General features: G+C 42.9%; 1 pseudogene; it reads right to left on the bottom strand.

The window, feature by feature from the left end:
* Positions 1 to 4,554: 4,554 nt before the first annotated feature.
* On the bottom strand, positions 4,555 to 4,672 carry LOC124790608 (annotated as a pseudogene).
* Between the last annotated feature and the right edge of the window lie 12,714 nt (positions 4,673 to 17,386).

The following is a 17,386-nucleotide window of genomic DNA, read 5'->3' as shown; positions in this document are numbered from 1 at the left end:
CTGAGTGAAAGTGAAGAAGAATTAAATGATCTGCTGAACGGAATGAACAGTCTGATGAGTACAAGTATGGTTTGAGAGTAAATCGGAGAAAGACGAAGGTAATGAGAAGTAGTAGAAATGAGAACAGCGAGAAACTTAACATCAGGATTGATGGTCACGAAGTCAATGAAGTTAAGGAATTCTGCTAGCTAGGCAGTAAAATAACTAATGACGGACGGAGCAAGGAGGACATCAAAAGCAGACTCGCTATGGCAAAAAAGGCATTTCTGGCCAAGAGAAGTCTACTAATATCAAATACCGGCCTCAATTTGAGGAAGAAATTGATGAGGATGTACGTCTGGAGTACAGCATTGTATGGTAGTGAAACATGGACTGTGGGAAAACCGGAACAGAAGATAATCGAAGCATTTGAGATGTGGTACTATAGACGAATGTTGAAAATTAAGTGGACTAATAAGGTAAGGAATGAGGAGGTTCTACGCAGAATCGGAGAGGAAAGGATCATGTGGAAAACACTGACAAGGAGAAGGGACAGGATGATAGGACATCTGCTAAGACATGAGGGAATGACTTCCATGGTACTAGAGGGAGCTGTAGAGGGCAAAAACTGTAGAGGAAGACAGAGATTGGAATACGTCAAGCAAATAATTGTGGACGTAGGTTGCAAGTGCTACTCTGAGATGAAGAGGTTAGCACAGGAAAGGAATTCGTGGCGGGCCGCATCAAACCAGTCAGTAGACTGATAACAAAAAAAAAAAAAAAAAAAGTGGTGGCCTAGGTCTGCCATCATAGATTTCTGTAATTTCCAGCCATTTCAAACTTAGGACAACAGACTTATTTCTGTCATCTATGACAACAGAGGAGAGGGGAGTGGAACCTAGCAATACTGCTTGAATCGCTCAGTTGGTAGAACACTTGCCTGCGAAAGGCAAAGGTCCCGAGTTCGAGTCTCGGTCCGGCACACAGTTTTAATCTGCCACGAAGTTTCATATCAGCGCACACTCTGCTGCAAAGTGCAACTCTCATTCTGGAATTTAAAATTTACGTTAGAAGAAGAAATAACACTTTTGTGAGGCAAGAGCTTAACAGTTATTTAGAAGTACTCAGAAATTAAGTGATGGGGATTGTGCAGAAAGTGTCAACTGATGTCCCCATGTGGGGACTCCCAGCCATCAGCGCCATACGATCATTTCATTTCATTTTATTATTGACTGTTCGTTAATTACTTTGACTGTAATAATTATGTAAAATACGGTCGTCAGATTAATGTAGCCCGATGGTTCCTGTGACAGAGTAACCTAGCGCATTAATCGAAGCACAAATGCTCTGAATCAAAGGGCATGGATTCGATTCCACTTTTAGCTTTGGACAGCGATACTGTCAGTGCGGTTCGATTCCAGAGCTGTAAAATGAGTGAGGGTATCAACATATAATATTTTATTTGAGCCTAACATGTAAATGAGTTAATGTACTCAGAAATCCTGTTAAAAACTGCATATATTCTTGATGGATTTCAATTATTGTGATAGAATCACACAGAAACTCGACGAGCATGGGATAAGTCAGAACAATAGCGTCAGTGTTTTACTAACCACGGAGAGTTTACGTTCATATTGTAACGTGGTTTGCTGCGTCAGAAACAAGGGATCATTCTTTATGGCTGCGCCCGCACGACACGTCCCCTCTCTAACACTGTCCGTCTACGAGTAGGCTCTTGTACCGACACAAAAATCATTGGCCTTTCCTCGGTGGGTGACTTCAGACAGTGTCCTGCACTGGTGCCTCTAAGGTTGTCAATCCAACTGATGTCGTGGGCTAGGAACGCTTCTCCCACCTCCAACAGGAGCAACAGAATAATGTCTCTGTTTTCTTTCTTGGAATGCTTAATTGCACGAGGACTCAGACTGACGATCTCTGTCTTCTTCTTCAAGTTTGAACTTAGCCAAATCACATAAAATGATGAACTGTAGTCCCACGAAGCCGTATGGCGTTTAAATCTTATGACGGTTCAGCTCACCACTGTATGATTGCTTGGAGTTCGGCTTGTGGTCAACAGATGGCTCTTAAATGTATTCTAATTTCTAAAACGAAAGCAGCTGGGTTTAGTAAACAACCCACATGGCAAACAGAGTAGTTCGTTGTGACGATGATGTGTGTTTACAGCATCTTCTAGAGAGTGCACACCTACCTGAGTACTCTGTTCGCTGGCAAACATTAGTAATGTACCACCACTATCAGACTTCATGCAAAACCATGGGCTCATTCCTCAATGCACTTACCACCAACTGAGAGGGAAAATGATGTCACAAAAAGGGGTGTTTGTTCCTGCTTGTGTAAAAATTGTGGCGTTGCTCTACATTTAGAAGACTGTTTTGAGTTCTACCACACCAGAAAATCGTACCAGCTTATATTTAAAGCAGTCAGACTAGCTGATAGGTATTAACTCTGATTTCACAGCAACCAGTAGGGTATGTCACTGTGTTAACAATCTCGTCCTCACTTCCTGTCCGAACAGGCGACCGTTGTACAGTGTTCTTCCCAACTATGAAGCATGTGTCACCAACTGCGTACCATGCTACTCCTCTGTTACTTCCGTCGCTCACGTCTTTGGTAATTTAAAATTATATCTACAAAAATTAACGCTACGGTCGCAGGTTCGAATACTGCCTCGGGCATGGATGTGTGATGTCATTAGGCTAGTTAGCTTTAAGTAGTTCTAAGTTCTAGGGGACTGATGACCTCAGATGTCAAGTCCCATAGTGGCAAAATAAAACACCTACAGCCGTTCTTATGATTTTATTTTATTTTATTGCAACCAGTTTCAACGCTCCAGTGCGTGATCTTTAGGCTGTTGTTGATGCGGTACGGTTTGATTTGGTCCCTACATATATATATCACATCAGTTGCCAGCATTACTGGATACGCAAATAATCTGAACCTTACGAGTCAGCACTCCAACTCAACTGGCAGTTGATGGTTGGAGTGCAGACACGTAAGGTTCAGATTATTTGCGTATCCAGTAATGCTGGCAACTGATGTGATATATATAGGTACCATATCAACCCGTACCGCGTTAACAACGGCCTAAAGATGACTCATTGAAGCGTTGAAACTGGTTGCAACAAAATTAAAAAATCATAAGAACGGCTGTAGGTGTTTTATTTTGCCACAATAGTAAACGGCCGTCGTCCCAGAGACCTCCTGCCAAAGGATGAACATACAAAAAATTTCAGAGGTTTAGCTTAAGTAGTTTGGGATAATGGGAAATATTTCCAAAAAAAAAAGCATTTGCTAGAAATCGCACTTGAAACCTGAAGTAAAGGAAAATGCACTGTTGAATAAAGAGATGGTCTAAAGCTCTCCAGCTCTGTAATCTTTATCGACCAGTTGCAGTCCCTTTCGACGTCTATGGGATTGTGCTGCTATTGTTGTATTTTTGACTATAATTTCTGCCTTGTAGACTCGTTTCCTACATTGTAACTGTAGAATTGCTTCTGTTTAATGGCCAGACTTAATTCCAAATTGCTTCACTACCAGTATTCTGCGTGAATTTTCATCATTAAAGTTGATCACAGAATCATTGACCCCAATCATCAGGGTTTTCAAGTCCACAAATACGTCTGCCCATACCGCTATTCTCATCCTTCCAGGTTGTCTGTATTCTCTCTAATGGCTTGGCCATAGTATTCACTTAGCTGATTGATTGTTTCGTCAGTCAAACATCCTCTTACAATCTACCCATCTTCAAGCTTTTTGCTAGAAATGTTCTGCCTGATTTTATGCAGACGGTACCTATCTGATTCTACATGTGAGTGACACATTTTAAATTATCGGTATTAGGCGATCATAGGGCCTGCTGTCGATTACTATTTTGTATGAACTGAAAGCACCATCACCAATGAATTTAGCACAGCGGACGCCACGTTGTTCTTGAGAGCGCTAAAAGACCTTCACAGCTGAAGCGCTTTCCATTCCTGCACTGCATCCCTCATATGTTTTCTGACAGTTGTTTCTTTCCCGTATTGGTACCCACTTTTGTACATTCATGGCAATGGTTTGACAATACGTCAACATCAAACACCCTCCATTTACCGACACTTAAGGCAGTTTCACGAGAATTTTTAGATTGTTGGTTCTCTGCGGCCCAGTAAGCGGAAAGTGAGAAAGGTTTCAAAGGTGAAGGGGTCCAAGTAATGAAGCCGCAGATAACCACTTTCAGTAAATGTTATGTCTCAAAAATAAATTATAACATTTGCTACGCCGATGATTAACACTGGGTAGCGGAGAGGAGGAGACACAATTTCAATTATTTTTTTGTGCAGCAAGAAGGCCTCCTACTAAACTAAACTCCATCAGAACAGGTTTCTGGACCTTACCAGTTCTGGCCGACCGCCGTGTCATCCTTAGCCTTTAGGCGTCACTGGTACGGGTATGGAGGGGCATGTGGTCAGCACACCACTCTCCCGGCCGTATGTCAGTTTCCGAGCCCGGAGCCGCTACTTCTCAATCAAGTAGCTCCTCAGTTTGCCTGAAAAGGGCTGAGTGCATCCCGCTTGCCAACAGCACTAGGCAAACCGGATGGTCACCCATCCAAGTGGTATCCCAGCCCGACAGCGCTTAACTTCGGTGATCTGACGGGAACCGGTGTTACCACCACGGCAAGGCCGTTGGCTTTTTCAGTAATACTTGCCATAATCTCATTGTCTTAGATGAAAAATCCAACAGGACATGTTATGTAGAATCTATTTCCATTTTTTCTTCTCCTCTTAAATAGTCCCTTTGGTAGAGTCGCATTAAAGAGAGAAACACAGCTGAATGAGCAACAAGTCCAAATATACTCAACGAAAGGTGTAATGCGTCTTACAATACGTATATGCTACCATGCGTGACACCACAAACAGGAAGTGATATCACAGCGACCAGCCAAGCCTACCTACGCAGCAGAAGGTTTATTATAAATCATCATATATCAACGCCTCCTAGAACAAACAGTCCGCGATATATCTCGTCGTAACTGAAGAAGCGCTCATGAAACCTGTAGAAGTTACACTGGGGTGACAAAAGTCATGAGATGGCGGAAGTATCGCGTACGCGAGGTATAAAATAGCAGTGTATTGGAAGAGCAGTAATCACTCAGGTGATTCATGTCGAAAGGTCTTCGACGTGATTACGGCCGCACGACGGGAATTAACCGACTTTGAACACGGAGTGGTAGTTGGAGTTAGACGCATGGGACAGTCCATTTCGGAAATCGTTAGGGAATTCAATATTCCAAGATCTACAGTCTTGAGAGTCTACAGGAATACCAAATTTCAGGTATTACGTCTCACTAAGGACAACGCAGTGGCGACGGCCTTCGCTTAACGATAGTGAGCAGCGGCGTTTGCGTAGGGCCGTCGGTGCTAACAGACAAGTAACACTGCGTGTAATAACCGCAGAAATCAACGTAGGACGTACGACGGAGGTATCCGTTAGAACTGTGCTGCGAAATTTGCCATTCATGGGCTGCAGCAGCAGACGACCGACGCGAGTGCCTTTCCTAACAGCACTACACCGCCTGCAGTGCTTCCCCTGGGCTCATGATCATATCGGTTGTGCCCTAGAGACTGGAAAAACGTGGTCTGGTCAGATGAGTTTCGATTTCAGTTGGTAAGAGCTGACGGTAGGGTTCTGTGGCGCAGACCTCACGAAGTCATGGAAACCAGTTATCAACAAGGCACTGTGCAAGCTGCTGGTGGCTCCGTAATGGTGTGGCCTGTGTTTACAAGGATTGGACCGGGTCCTCTGGGCCAACTGAACTGATTACTGAATGCAAATGGCTATGTTCGGCTACTTGGAGACCATATGTTCCCAAACTACGATGGATAATGCACCATGTCATCGGGCCATAACCGTTCGCAATTGCTATGAAAAACGTTCTTGACAATTCGCGCGAATGATTTGGCTATCCGGATCGCCCGACACGAAGCTCAAAATGGTTCAAATGGCTCTAAGCACTATAGGACTTAACATCTAAGGTCATCAGTCCCCCAGACTCAGAACTACGTAAACCTAACTAACCTAAGGACATCACAGACATCCATGCCCGAGGCAGGATTCGAACCTGCGACCGCAGCAGTCGCGTGGTTCCGGACTGAAGCGCCTAGAACCGGTCGGCCACAACGGCCGGTGACATGAAGCCTATCGAATATTTACGGGACATAATCGAGAGATCAGTTCGTACACAAAATCCTGCTCTGCCAACACTTTCGAAGTTATGGGCGGCTCAGTATTTATGCAGAGGCTTCCAATGACTTGGGAGTCCACGTTAAGTCGAGCCGCTACACTACGTCAGGCAAAAGGAGGTCCGAAACGATATTAGTGGGTACCCCATGAGTTTCGTTATCTCAGTGTCCTCACACAGTAGATTATTCTAAAACAATATAAAAATAGTTATAGTCAACTAAAGTCAGTGGTACATACATAAAATAAATGAGATAACCCCAAACAACATTTTTCCATAAAAAAATTAAAATCGACATTTTAAACATACACCAACTTTCTACTGCCCTCACGGCAGACCATATCTACAAATACTGGAGAAAGAACCTCTCGATTTGTTCCATTTGTCAAAACTGGTGGAAGCGTGCAGTATTCAAATTTTGACTCTGTGGTGCAGCACACGTACAGTAAGACGATCCTTCTGTTGGGTATAGAAGTAGTCCTAACCCGAGAGCTATCCATCACACTTGATCCTACCTCTCCATCGCCAATAGAACCCGAGGTATGAGCCCCGGAAAAGACCCTTTTTCCGTCGTTTTGGAACATAACAGATAGCGCATGCTGTCTCAAGCGTGCCGATATCCTGGAAGAACGGAGTGGAAGCAGGGAGGGACGGCTGCCATTAGGAAGTCCCGTTGCGGGTTTGCGGAGAGGGCTGCGACGCTGGCAGCACGTGAGACGTCACCACGCCACCGCTAGGCCGGCAGGTAGCGGCAGCGGCGGTGGCAGTGTCTGGTTTCGCGGCGGCGGCCGGGTCGCCGTTACGCGCAGCGGCCGGCCCCGCCCTGTCCGCCGCCAAGGCCAGCGCGCGGCCTTGGCTGCCGCCTTCTCTGCTCTGCTCTGCTCCTTCCCGTTGGTTCAAGGTCCCGGACCACGCCACGCCCTGGCCCACCAAACACAGGACAAACTGGATCACTCGCGACGCTACCGCCCAACTGGTGGCCGCCTCTAGCTGTCACTACACAGTCACTGCGTCTGTGCCAGTTGACCATCCGTGTGTAAAGTACAGACTCACTGCTTGACGACATTGTCTCTGTAATCGACAAAAAGAAAACTTTGTCCCAAAAATAATTTGTCGATGTTGCAATCCCTCAGTCCGACGAAGATTTGTCGATGTCCCAATCCCCTAGTCCCAATCCCTCAGTCCGACGAAGATTTGTCGATGTCCAAATCCCATATTCCAACTAAGATTTTTGTGGGGTTCCACTTGGTTGTAAGAATTTGTCGAAACTGGAAACCTCCTCCTAATATTCTTTATTACGACTCCCTCCGCTCCACTATCAGCTCGCGTGGTATATGGCTTCTAAAGCTTAGGCTGTTGAATCCCGCTCTGCCTTCAGGGGTAGAGAATGAAATGTATTAATAAGTGTGGTATAGTACAGAGATCGCTTTGCCACAGCAAAACTGCCAACGCGAATCGATAACAGAGACATTAGCGAGGGCTCGCTGCAGTACGCAATGACGTACTGGAGGAGCTCCAGAAGACCACGCCTCCCCTCTCAGCACAGCAGCACCCTCACGCTGACGTCGATATACTAGCGACCTAGCTAGAGTTCTGCCCCAGTTCGTGACCTCATCTGAAGGAGTCACCATCACAGTATAGGACCAACGTTATAGTTAAAGTTCCGGATGGACTTGTTCATTTAAATATGGAGTACCATACTGCAAGAGAACAATTTTTTAGTGAGAGCATTAAGCGATGCTTTGCTAGTCCATGATAGTTGTAAAGTATCCAGTTGACCATCCGTGTGTAAAGTACAGACTCCCTGCTTGACGACATTGTCTCTCTAATCGATAAAAAAAATACTCTGTCCCAAAATTAATTTGTCGATGTTGCAATCCCTCAGTCCGACGAAGATTTGTCGATGTCCCAATCCCCTAGTCCCAATCCATCACTCCGACGAAGATTTGTCGATGTCCAAATCCCCTAATCCTACTAAGATATTTGTGGCGTTCCTGTTGGTTGTAAGAATTTGATGAAACTGGAAACCTTCTCTTAATATTCTTTATTAGTTCTCCCCCTTCTCCACTATCAGCTCCCGTGGTATATGGCTTCTGAGGCTTAGGCTGTTGAATGCCCGTTCTAGAGAATGAAATGTATCCATAAGGGTGGTATCGTACAGAGATCGCTTTGCCACAGCAAAACTGCCATCGCGAATCGATAACAGAGACATTAGCGAGGGTTGCAGTCCACAATGACGTACTGGAGTAGCTCCAGAAGACCACACCTCCCCTCTCAGCATAGCAGTGCCCTCACGCTGACGTCAATATACTGTCGACCTAGCAAGAGCTCTGCCCCAGTTCGTGACCTCATCTGAAGGCGTCGCCATCACAGTATAGGATCAACGTTAAAGTTCCTGATGGACTTGTTCATTTAAATATGGAGCATCATACTGCAAGAGAACAGTTTTTTAGTGAGTGCGATGCTCTGCTAGTCTAAAATAGTTGTAAATTCTCCAGTAAATTTATTATTCATTTATGTAATAAAGTGAACTAATATTCAATGTGTTCTAGTGTTATGAGCCTCCCTGCAGAACAATCAAGGAATCCATAGCTTCGCCTGGTCACAACAATAAGTAATACTACGAATCAATAATAGAAAAGTGCAGCTCATTCTCAATGAAGGACTGAAGCCAAGAGCTACTGCAGAACTGACAAAGTCACAAATAGAAATATCGGGCAGTTTCGCATAAAGCACTGTCACAAAACCAGATACACTGAATTTACACAATTCTATGAAAAATCACAATTATAATACCTCAAACATGTTTCCATTTGAGCATCACTCTGATGGAAAGCTTGAATAATCTTATCGAGCAGCTAGACTATGTGATAAAAAGCATCAGGACACCCCCAAAAACATACTTTACCATATTAGCTGCATTGTGCTGCCACCTACTGCCAGGTACTCCATATCAGCGACCTCAGCGACATCGTGAGATAGCAGCATGGGGCGCTCCACGGAACTATGGACTTCGAACGAGTTCACGTGATCGGTTGCCACTTGTGTCGTACGTCTGTAAGCGAGAGTTCTACACTTCTAAACATCCCTAAGTCCGCTCTTTCCGATGTGATAGTGAAGTAGAAACGTGAAGGGACACGTACAGCACAAAAGCGTACGGGCACCTCGTCTGTTGACAGACAGAGACCGCCGACAGTTGAAGAGGGTCGTAACGTGTAATACGCAGACATATATCCAAACCGTCACACAGGAATTCCAAACTGCATCAGGATCCACTGAAAGTACTATGACAGTTAGCCGGGAAGTGAGAAAACTTGGATTACATGGTCGAGCGGCTGCTCACAAGCCACATATCACGCCGGTAAATTCCAAATGACGCCTCGCTTGGTGTAAGGAGCGTAAACATTGGAAGCTGTCATCAAGGCTAAGGGTGGGCCAACACCATATTGAATTCCAGCATTACCGATGGAGGGCGCCACGAACTCGTAAGTAATTTTCAACCAGGTGTCCGGATACTTTTGATCACATTGTGTAGATCGATTTGCTAATCACATCATGTCTCATGGAAACATTCACTGAATGCCATAAATCAAGGAACTATCAATATAAATAACGATAAGTTATTAAGTTAAGCGTCAAACGTAGTGAAACATTGCGTCAATCGTCGAGGGCTATTTGAACGTTGTATTATTGAAGAGTCATGTCTGTCAAAAACCTGGAATAGTAGTACACAGAAGCGCCAAAGAAACTGGTTTGGCATGCGTATTCAAATACAGAGATGTGTAAACACGCAGAATACGGCCCTGGGGTCGGCAACGCCTATATGACAACAAATGTCTGGCGCAGCTGTTAGATCGGTTGCTGCAGCTACAATGGCAGGTTATCAAGATTAAATGAGTTTGAACGTGGTGTTATAGTCGGCGCGCGAGCAATGGGATACAGCATCTCCGAGGTAGCGATGAAGTGGGGATTTTCCCGTACGACAATTTCACGAGTGCACTGTGAATGTAAGGAATCTAGTAAAACATCAGATCTCCAACATCGCTGCCTCCAGAAAAAGATCCTGCAAGAACGGGACCAACGACTACTGAAGAGAATCGTTCAACGTGACAGAACTGCAACCCTTCCGCAAATTGCTGCAAATGGTCAACGAAACGTCATCGATATGGGCTTTCTGAGCCGAAGACCAACTCGCTTACACTTGATAACTGCACGACACAAAGCTTTACGCCTGGGTACGTGAACACCGAATTGAACTGTTGATGACAGGAAACATGTTGCCTGGTCGGACGAGTCTCGTTTCAAATTGTATCGAGTGGATAGGCGTGTGCGGGTATGGAGACAACCTCATGAATCCATGAACCCTGCGTGTCATCAGGGGACTGTTCAAGTTGGTGGAGGCCCTGTAATGATATGGGGCGTGCGCAGTCGGAGTGATATGGGATCCCTGATAAATCTAGATACTCTTTGATAGGTGACACGTACGTAAGCATGCTGTGTGATCACCTGCATCTATTCTTATCCATTGTGCCTTACCACGCACTTGTGCAATTCCCACATGTCCAGAATTGCTACGGAGAGGCTCCAGGAACACTCTTATGAGTTTAAACACTTCCGCTGGCCACAAAATTCCCAGGACATGAACATTGTTGAGCATGAAACTCCCTGGCAGATTAAAACAGTGTGCAGAACCGAGACTCGAACTCAGGACCTTTGCCTTTCGCGTGCAAGTGCTCTACCAACGCTTATTGAGCATATCTGGCATGCCTTGCAATGTGCTGTTCAGAAGAGATCTCCATCCCCTCGTACTCTTACAGGATTTATGAACAACCCTGCAGGATTCATAGTGTCAATTCCCTCCAGCACTACTTCAGTCATCAGTCGAGTCCATACCACGTCGTGTTGCGGCACTTCTGCGTGCTCGAGAGGGCTCTACACGATATTAGGCTGGTGTAGCAGTTTCTTTGGCTCTTCACTGTAAAAAGAATTACTAGCGATTTTGGAAAACTCGATTCTGCAAGAACAATATAATAAACAGTTTATTTGAGATACAGAGTCACAGCCAGGAACTGATTGTTACAAACAGTGAAAGAGCCCGGAACATGTAATCATTCTAACACGAATGGATCCGTTTCCTCGTTGGAGAATATGTACAGGCACACAAGTGCTGTGATGTGGCAGCCGTCACTGCGGAACGGCTTAACATAGGGTCGCTGAGTCGTTCTTCCACTGATTTCAGCGAACCAGCACACGAGGTGAATATCGGTCAGTTCTTTATAATAAACCTATCCGTACTGGCGTGTATCACTGTAAACGTACAACTAACGCTACAGGAAAAAAAAATCCAACAGAACCGGGCACTATTGATAACGAGAGCGAAGAGTAAATTGGGCTTTATTGTTCTCAACAGGAAGTATCAGGAATGAATGGAATAACGAGACACAAAGATTCGGTTTATTGTGCACCTATTTTCTATGTGACATTGATACAAAGATGAATGGGCGTAAGAAATAAAACGAAGTGGAGTTGTTCTATAACGAGACTTCGGAGACCTTGGGTCTCTTTTGCCAAAATACTCAGAATATATCCCTAAATAACCTACGAAATTTTGCCGATAAAGTTCGGGCACATCCCGTGAATTAAATATGTTTATGAAAGCCCAAAGAGGACAAAACTTATTACATAAATTTACTTGTAAGTCCTTAGTTAAAGACTGTGCTTAACTCTCATATAAACATTGTTCCAAAAAATTCAATAACACGATAAAAGACAAACTATCGACCAACAGTATCTGCTCTACCTTTGCCGAAGGCAAGTCAGTGTCGCAGTTTAAATACGGTTCAGCTTATCTTCGGAGTCAGTGTGGTCGGTCATTGGATTGCAACAACGTGAGTGTCAAAATGTCAGAAACCAAGTTGGACGTCGTACCACGGCAAACAAATGGCAATTGTCTTTTATTTATTGCCCAATATTGCCCCATTTCCTAACTTTTTATGTCTGTACGTAATCATTTTCGATATCTACTGCAGGTGACTTGTATGTTCGTGTGTTCGTGGCGAAGCTGTCCCGAAATGTGGGGATCGGCAGTGTAGGTTTTTCCGCGTGGGGCGGCCCTGACATACGTCACATGGTCCCAGTACAGGAACCGCTATCAAGGTGAACAAAAAGAAGCGCGGAATTATTGGAGAACTTATTCAGTGAGAAAGACACGAGAGGACAACAGATATAAAAGATAGAGATCTGACGTTCAGGAATTACTTAACTATACATAATTCAGTACTATGCGCAGTGTGTACACATTGTCTTCGTAGGAAGTAGTGATGGTAGCATATCAAATAATGGACTGCTGACTACGGCTCGGCTCAGATGATGGATGTTGTTGAAAGTATATACGATTCAAAACAACTCTTCTGTTGCACAGGACAACAGAAAACGCTGAGCTAAATTCATGAAAGTCTATCCACAGATCACCTAGTGCTATAAAATAATCTCTTGAGGACAATGTAATACGCCTAAGGATTTTAAGGTAAACTTATTTCCTGATCAGATTTTCCCATGGAGTGGACGAGGAAGTAAGTTCGGAAGGAGGGAAAGTTGGGAGTAAAAGAAGAGGTAATAATGTTGCTACGTGACAGGTATCAGCCAACAGTCTGAACGTTATCAGAGAATAGGAAACAGAAAATGACTGAATGGAGGAAAAATTCTTTATGTGGATGTTGGACACCTATCAGTAATGGTGTGACAAGTGTTCAGAGAATTATATTTAGTGAATATGTGTAGGTACTGTGTGCAACATAGTGACATAGTTATTCTTATTACGAGGTAAGTAAGTTAAAGTTAACAACACATGTACATCGTGGTCATATGAGCCTGACCACCAACTCAGTAGAAAAGTACGTGGGTAGGACACAACTTGTCTAAGGAATGGTGAGACAGGATGTCTGCCTGGACATATAGGGATTTCATTCCTGCTCCTTCCGAATATGAAAGGAGTATTATTAAAGCACATTTATTGATTGAGAGTGAGGAAAGAGGCTGGAGAAACGTTGAAAGGCCTGTGTTGGATTCCTTTCATGTTAATTTCTTAAATCTGTTGTCATTTACGGCATACATTCCACTTCTAAATTTACTGTGGTGTTTCTGACTCTATCTGGGAGGAGACTGAGCAGTGGAACGTGTTACTTTTACACATAAACAAGAACGATCTGTCACACTACTACACTTTAAAACAGTTTATATGTAATTCATGTCACACAGTCTCATATGGAACCTACATCTGCTTTCTTTTATATAGTGTATATGATAAGATACTGTCATCCCCCTTCCCTTCTGTGTGAAAAGATGAATGAGCAAATGTATTTCTAGGTGCATGCTTGATGATAGCAGAAAAGCCTGTCTGCTAGAGAACAGTAGGACCAATGTCGGAACAGGTAGCTACGCTTTCTAAAAGCAACGAGGTTTCTATTCATGGTATGGTCCTGTCCATTCCTTGTCATGTTGGTATAGGAAGCTGCCTCTCTGGTCACCTCTGATTGTATCTGCGAGGCACCCTCAGTAGGGGCCCACGCCAGTCTGTCCACGACGAGCGTCTGAAGTAGTAAGATCTCTGGCTAAGCACGTCTCTGCTAAGTCCATAGGACAATGGATTTCTTAACTTCAGCCTAACTGACAATTTAATCACCTTTGTTTCAGGTTTAGATCTAAAATATGTTATCTTAAATTGCAATGCAGTTAATTCGAGTGTGAAGTTCAGAATACCTTCCAGTAGTTGCTTTGTCACTACTTTGTGAGCAAAGTGGAACCATGTGTTAATGATCCGTAACTCTAAGATCATCAGTCTTAAAGGCGAATGTGCGTGGGATTACAACATCTCGTCTTGACAATATTTTTCAATATAGCAACTTTTCTTTATGTTCAACCCACGTGGGGTGTAGTTTGTGAGACCAGTACCACGTGCTTATATAATTGTTTGCCCCATCAGGTTAATAGTATGACGATAGTAACCAGTTCGAGGTTTTTCTTTTGTAAATTGCGCTTCGATGTAATTTATTTTAATTATCAAAATTATTGTGGAGTTACACTCTTTGTGTAAACCAAGTTGACCACGTGAAGTATGTGGTGTACTCATCAAAGTAGCCCTCAGCTATTCTTTTCGAGAAGATTTCACAGACAATTAGTATGAATTTAATATACCAGTGTGTGGTAATTTCGTGACGGACAGGATTGCGCTATGACTGTAACTCCTTTGGGTGAAAATTGAATCGGTTGGTTGTGGTTAATTTCCTTTTGCATATGTTTCAACGTTCTTCGTGTGTTATTTTATGAATGCAGTGTTGTATGAAGTCTCCCAATCTTGGCTCCATATTTGACATGTTCCGTAAGATTACATACTCACATTTTCACAATCCTAAATAAGGCACCAGCTTAGTAATGAATCAAGTTTAATATGCTGAAATTTTAACGCAACAATGATCAATGTTAAAATAAATGTCCAAATATAAACTGTTTTATTTCTTTTTATTTGGCAGTTTGGTAAACTAGACTGGATACCTGGTGAAACAGTTGCTCAGTAATTCAAGGATAACTTCTCCAGATAGCTCACAGCTTATCCGCTTTTATTATCTTGAATACAAGCACCGCTTTCAGAACAACTTAATGCATCAACTTTACAACGTTACTGAAGCCCTGCGAAAGGTCCACTGCAACAGACAAGATACATTTACACAATTAGCATATCTTTAATGTTACGTCGATGCAATATTTATAAACTTGGTCGGTTTGGGGAAAGGGACCAAACAGCGAGGTCATCGGTGCCATCGGATTAGTCAAGGATGGCGAAGGAACTCGGCCGTGTCCTTTCTAAGGAACCATCCCGGCATTTGCGTGAAGCGATTTAGAGAAATCAGGGAAAATCTACATCAGAATTGACGGACGCCAGTTTGAATCGTCGTCCTCCCGAATGCTAGTCCAGTGTGCTAACCACTGTGCCATCTCGCTCGGTGCTATAAACTTACAGAGTTCAGGGTTGCAAGAGGTCCTCCTACGATGATCGATATTTAGTTTGCTGTAATATTAATTATACAATTTAGTTATACATACACAGTATTCTCGTGAAGTTTACAAAAGATTTCAATTGTTAAACGTACAAAATACCGTTTCATAACACACTGACTGCTGGCAGTTATAGTTGCTAGCAGATAACTGCTACAAGCCAACAAGCTCTGTATTTTGAAATGTGTTCCTGCATTGCTTGTTGAGTTCAGAAAAATTTTATAGAAGAATCTTGAACTCATAGAGTATGTGAACTGGGTGGAAAGCACAAAGACAAAGAAAAATTTATCCTAACCATTAGGGAAAATAATTCACTGATACGCAGTACTGAATTAATAACACCAACAGCACATTAATGAGAACAGGACAAGAGCGGGAAACACTGTGTAGAAGGATAATCGGTGTATATCTGACAGTTACCACAATCACACCTCAACAGGTAGGGTAAGTCAGTAACATGGCTTTCAGAGTAAAATAGATCACAAAGTTCGCAATGAAACTAAAGTGATTAAATACGTGATATCTGAAAGATTTGAAGAAAACTGTCTGTTGCACGAAACAGGAGATAGTATGAACGTCAAGCAGCGACATTTAGATCTTTTACAACGGTGAAATGTGTTCCGACTTCATGCTATTATGAAACGGATTATTAACAACTACTGTGGTTCTGCCAATTACCATCACTTACCACAATTTACTAATTGTGAGATTATACAGTAATGTTTTGATGGTAATTAAATTCAGGCGTGTTATCGTCACTACACCGACTGAGTAGATCCTGAATTAGTGGCTAATAGTGGATGGTTTTAACTCCAGAAAATAAAATAAATTATCATATATTCCACAATACGAACTAGTAGACGACATTCGTCTATTTGGCGTTAGCTGTAAGAAATCCTTACATGTTGTAACGTTACGTGTATGTGGGCGAGTTCTTCAGCCACCTAGAATTAGTATGAGGTAAGTCTGATTTGTTTGCACAGGTGAACGCTAGTGGGCCGCTTCAGGGTCCAGGGCCTGTCGTGTCCGGCCTGGCCGAGTGACCGATACCGGTCAGCCCGGTGCAAAGGCGAGCAGCTCTTGGCCGGAAGTGGGCAAAACCCAGAGCAGGAAATTTGGATGGCAGTTGCTCGCATGTTGTGTGCATTATATGCACTAGAAATGGTGGAGTTTAAGGTAGCCTGAAATACGGCTACTTACAACTATTACAAATTCAATAATAAATCTCAGTTAGGCCTACATAATGAAGCAAATCTGAAAACAGCTGCGGTCTAGGAAAAATGAGGTCTATCCAATGGAACGGTCATATTGCCACTATCTTAGAAACTACGCAAGTTAATATCTTAGAGAAACTCACTATTTTCACAATTACCTCTATAATTAAAGAATTTTTAAACACTTCACGCGGGTTCAACAAACAATGTCTCAAATGATACCATTGCACTATACCCATCATCCCTGGAAGCTACATATTTGTATCTAATTTATTTATTGACTTATTACGTATTTATATCCTTTTCATTATATCCTTTTAATACAACAACACAGCAACCCATTGGAGCATCAGTGTGTCACACCTTCTAATTCTTGTGCAGTTATATAAGGAATATATTACTATCTTAGCCGGTAACTTTATCTAAATGTTGATTACAACTGATATTAAAAACTGCGGTAATTTAAAAGTAGTCAGTCACACGTGTTAGCTGACACCAGTGTTGAAGAGTAGCAAAAAACACTTCTAACAAGCAGAAATAAATGATTGTTTCCACAACCGTTAACAATATTTGGTTGTACTTTTATGTGAGCGCAGATGAACAGGAATGCTAGCTTATATATTTATGAACAGACTCTTATCTATATTTATCTTAAATGGTTTGACATGACAGAATGTTTATAACATTTCCTTATTAATTATTATTATAATATATAACTTTAGTGTAGAAAATAGTCGAGTTAAGCCATGTCCCTAGAACATAAGAACAGTGTATTCCTGATGAGTATTCCCTTCAGCCAGTGAGAGTTAGAGATTGCCACAACACCACTTAAATCAAGTGGAAGCAGACACTTTTTGAGAGTTGTACTCAAGGGAGTGATTTAGTTCACTGATTCATT

This window comes from Schistocerca piceifrons, chromosome 3 (assembly GCF_021461385.2).
Source record: "Schistocerca piceifrons isolate TAMUIC-IGC-003096 chromosome 3, iqSchPice1.1, whole genome shotgun sequence".
In the NCBI taxonomy this organism is placed as follows: domain Eukaryota; kingdom Metazoa; phylum Arthropoda; class Insecta; order Orthoptera; family Acrididae; genus Schistocerca; species Schistocerca piceifrons.
The sequence above is the reverse complement of the archived record's forward strand: the minus strand, read 5'-3'. Positions and strand labels throughout refer to the sequence as shown.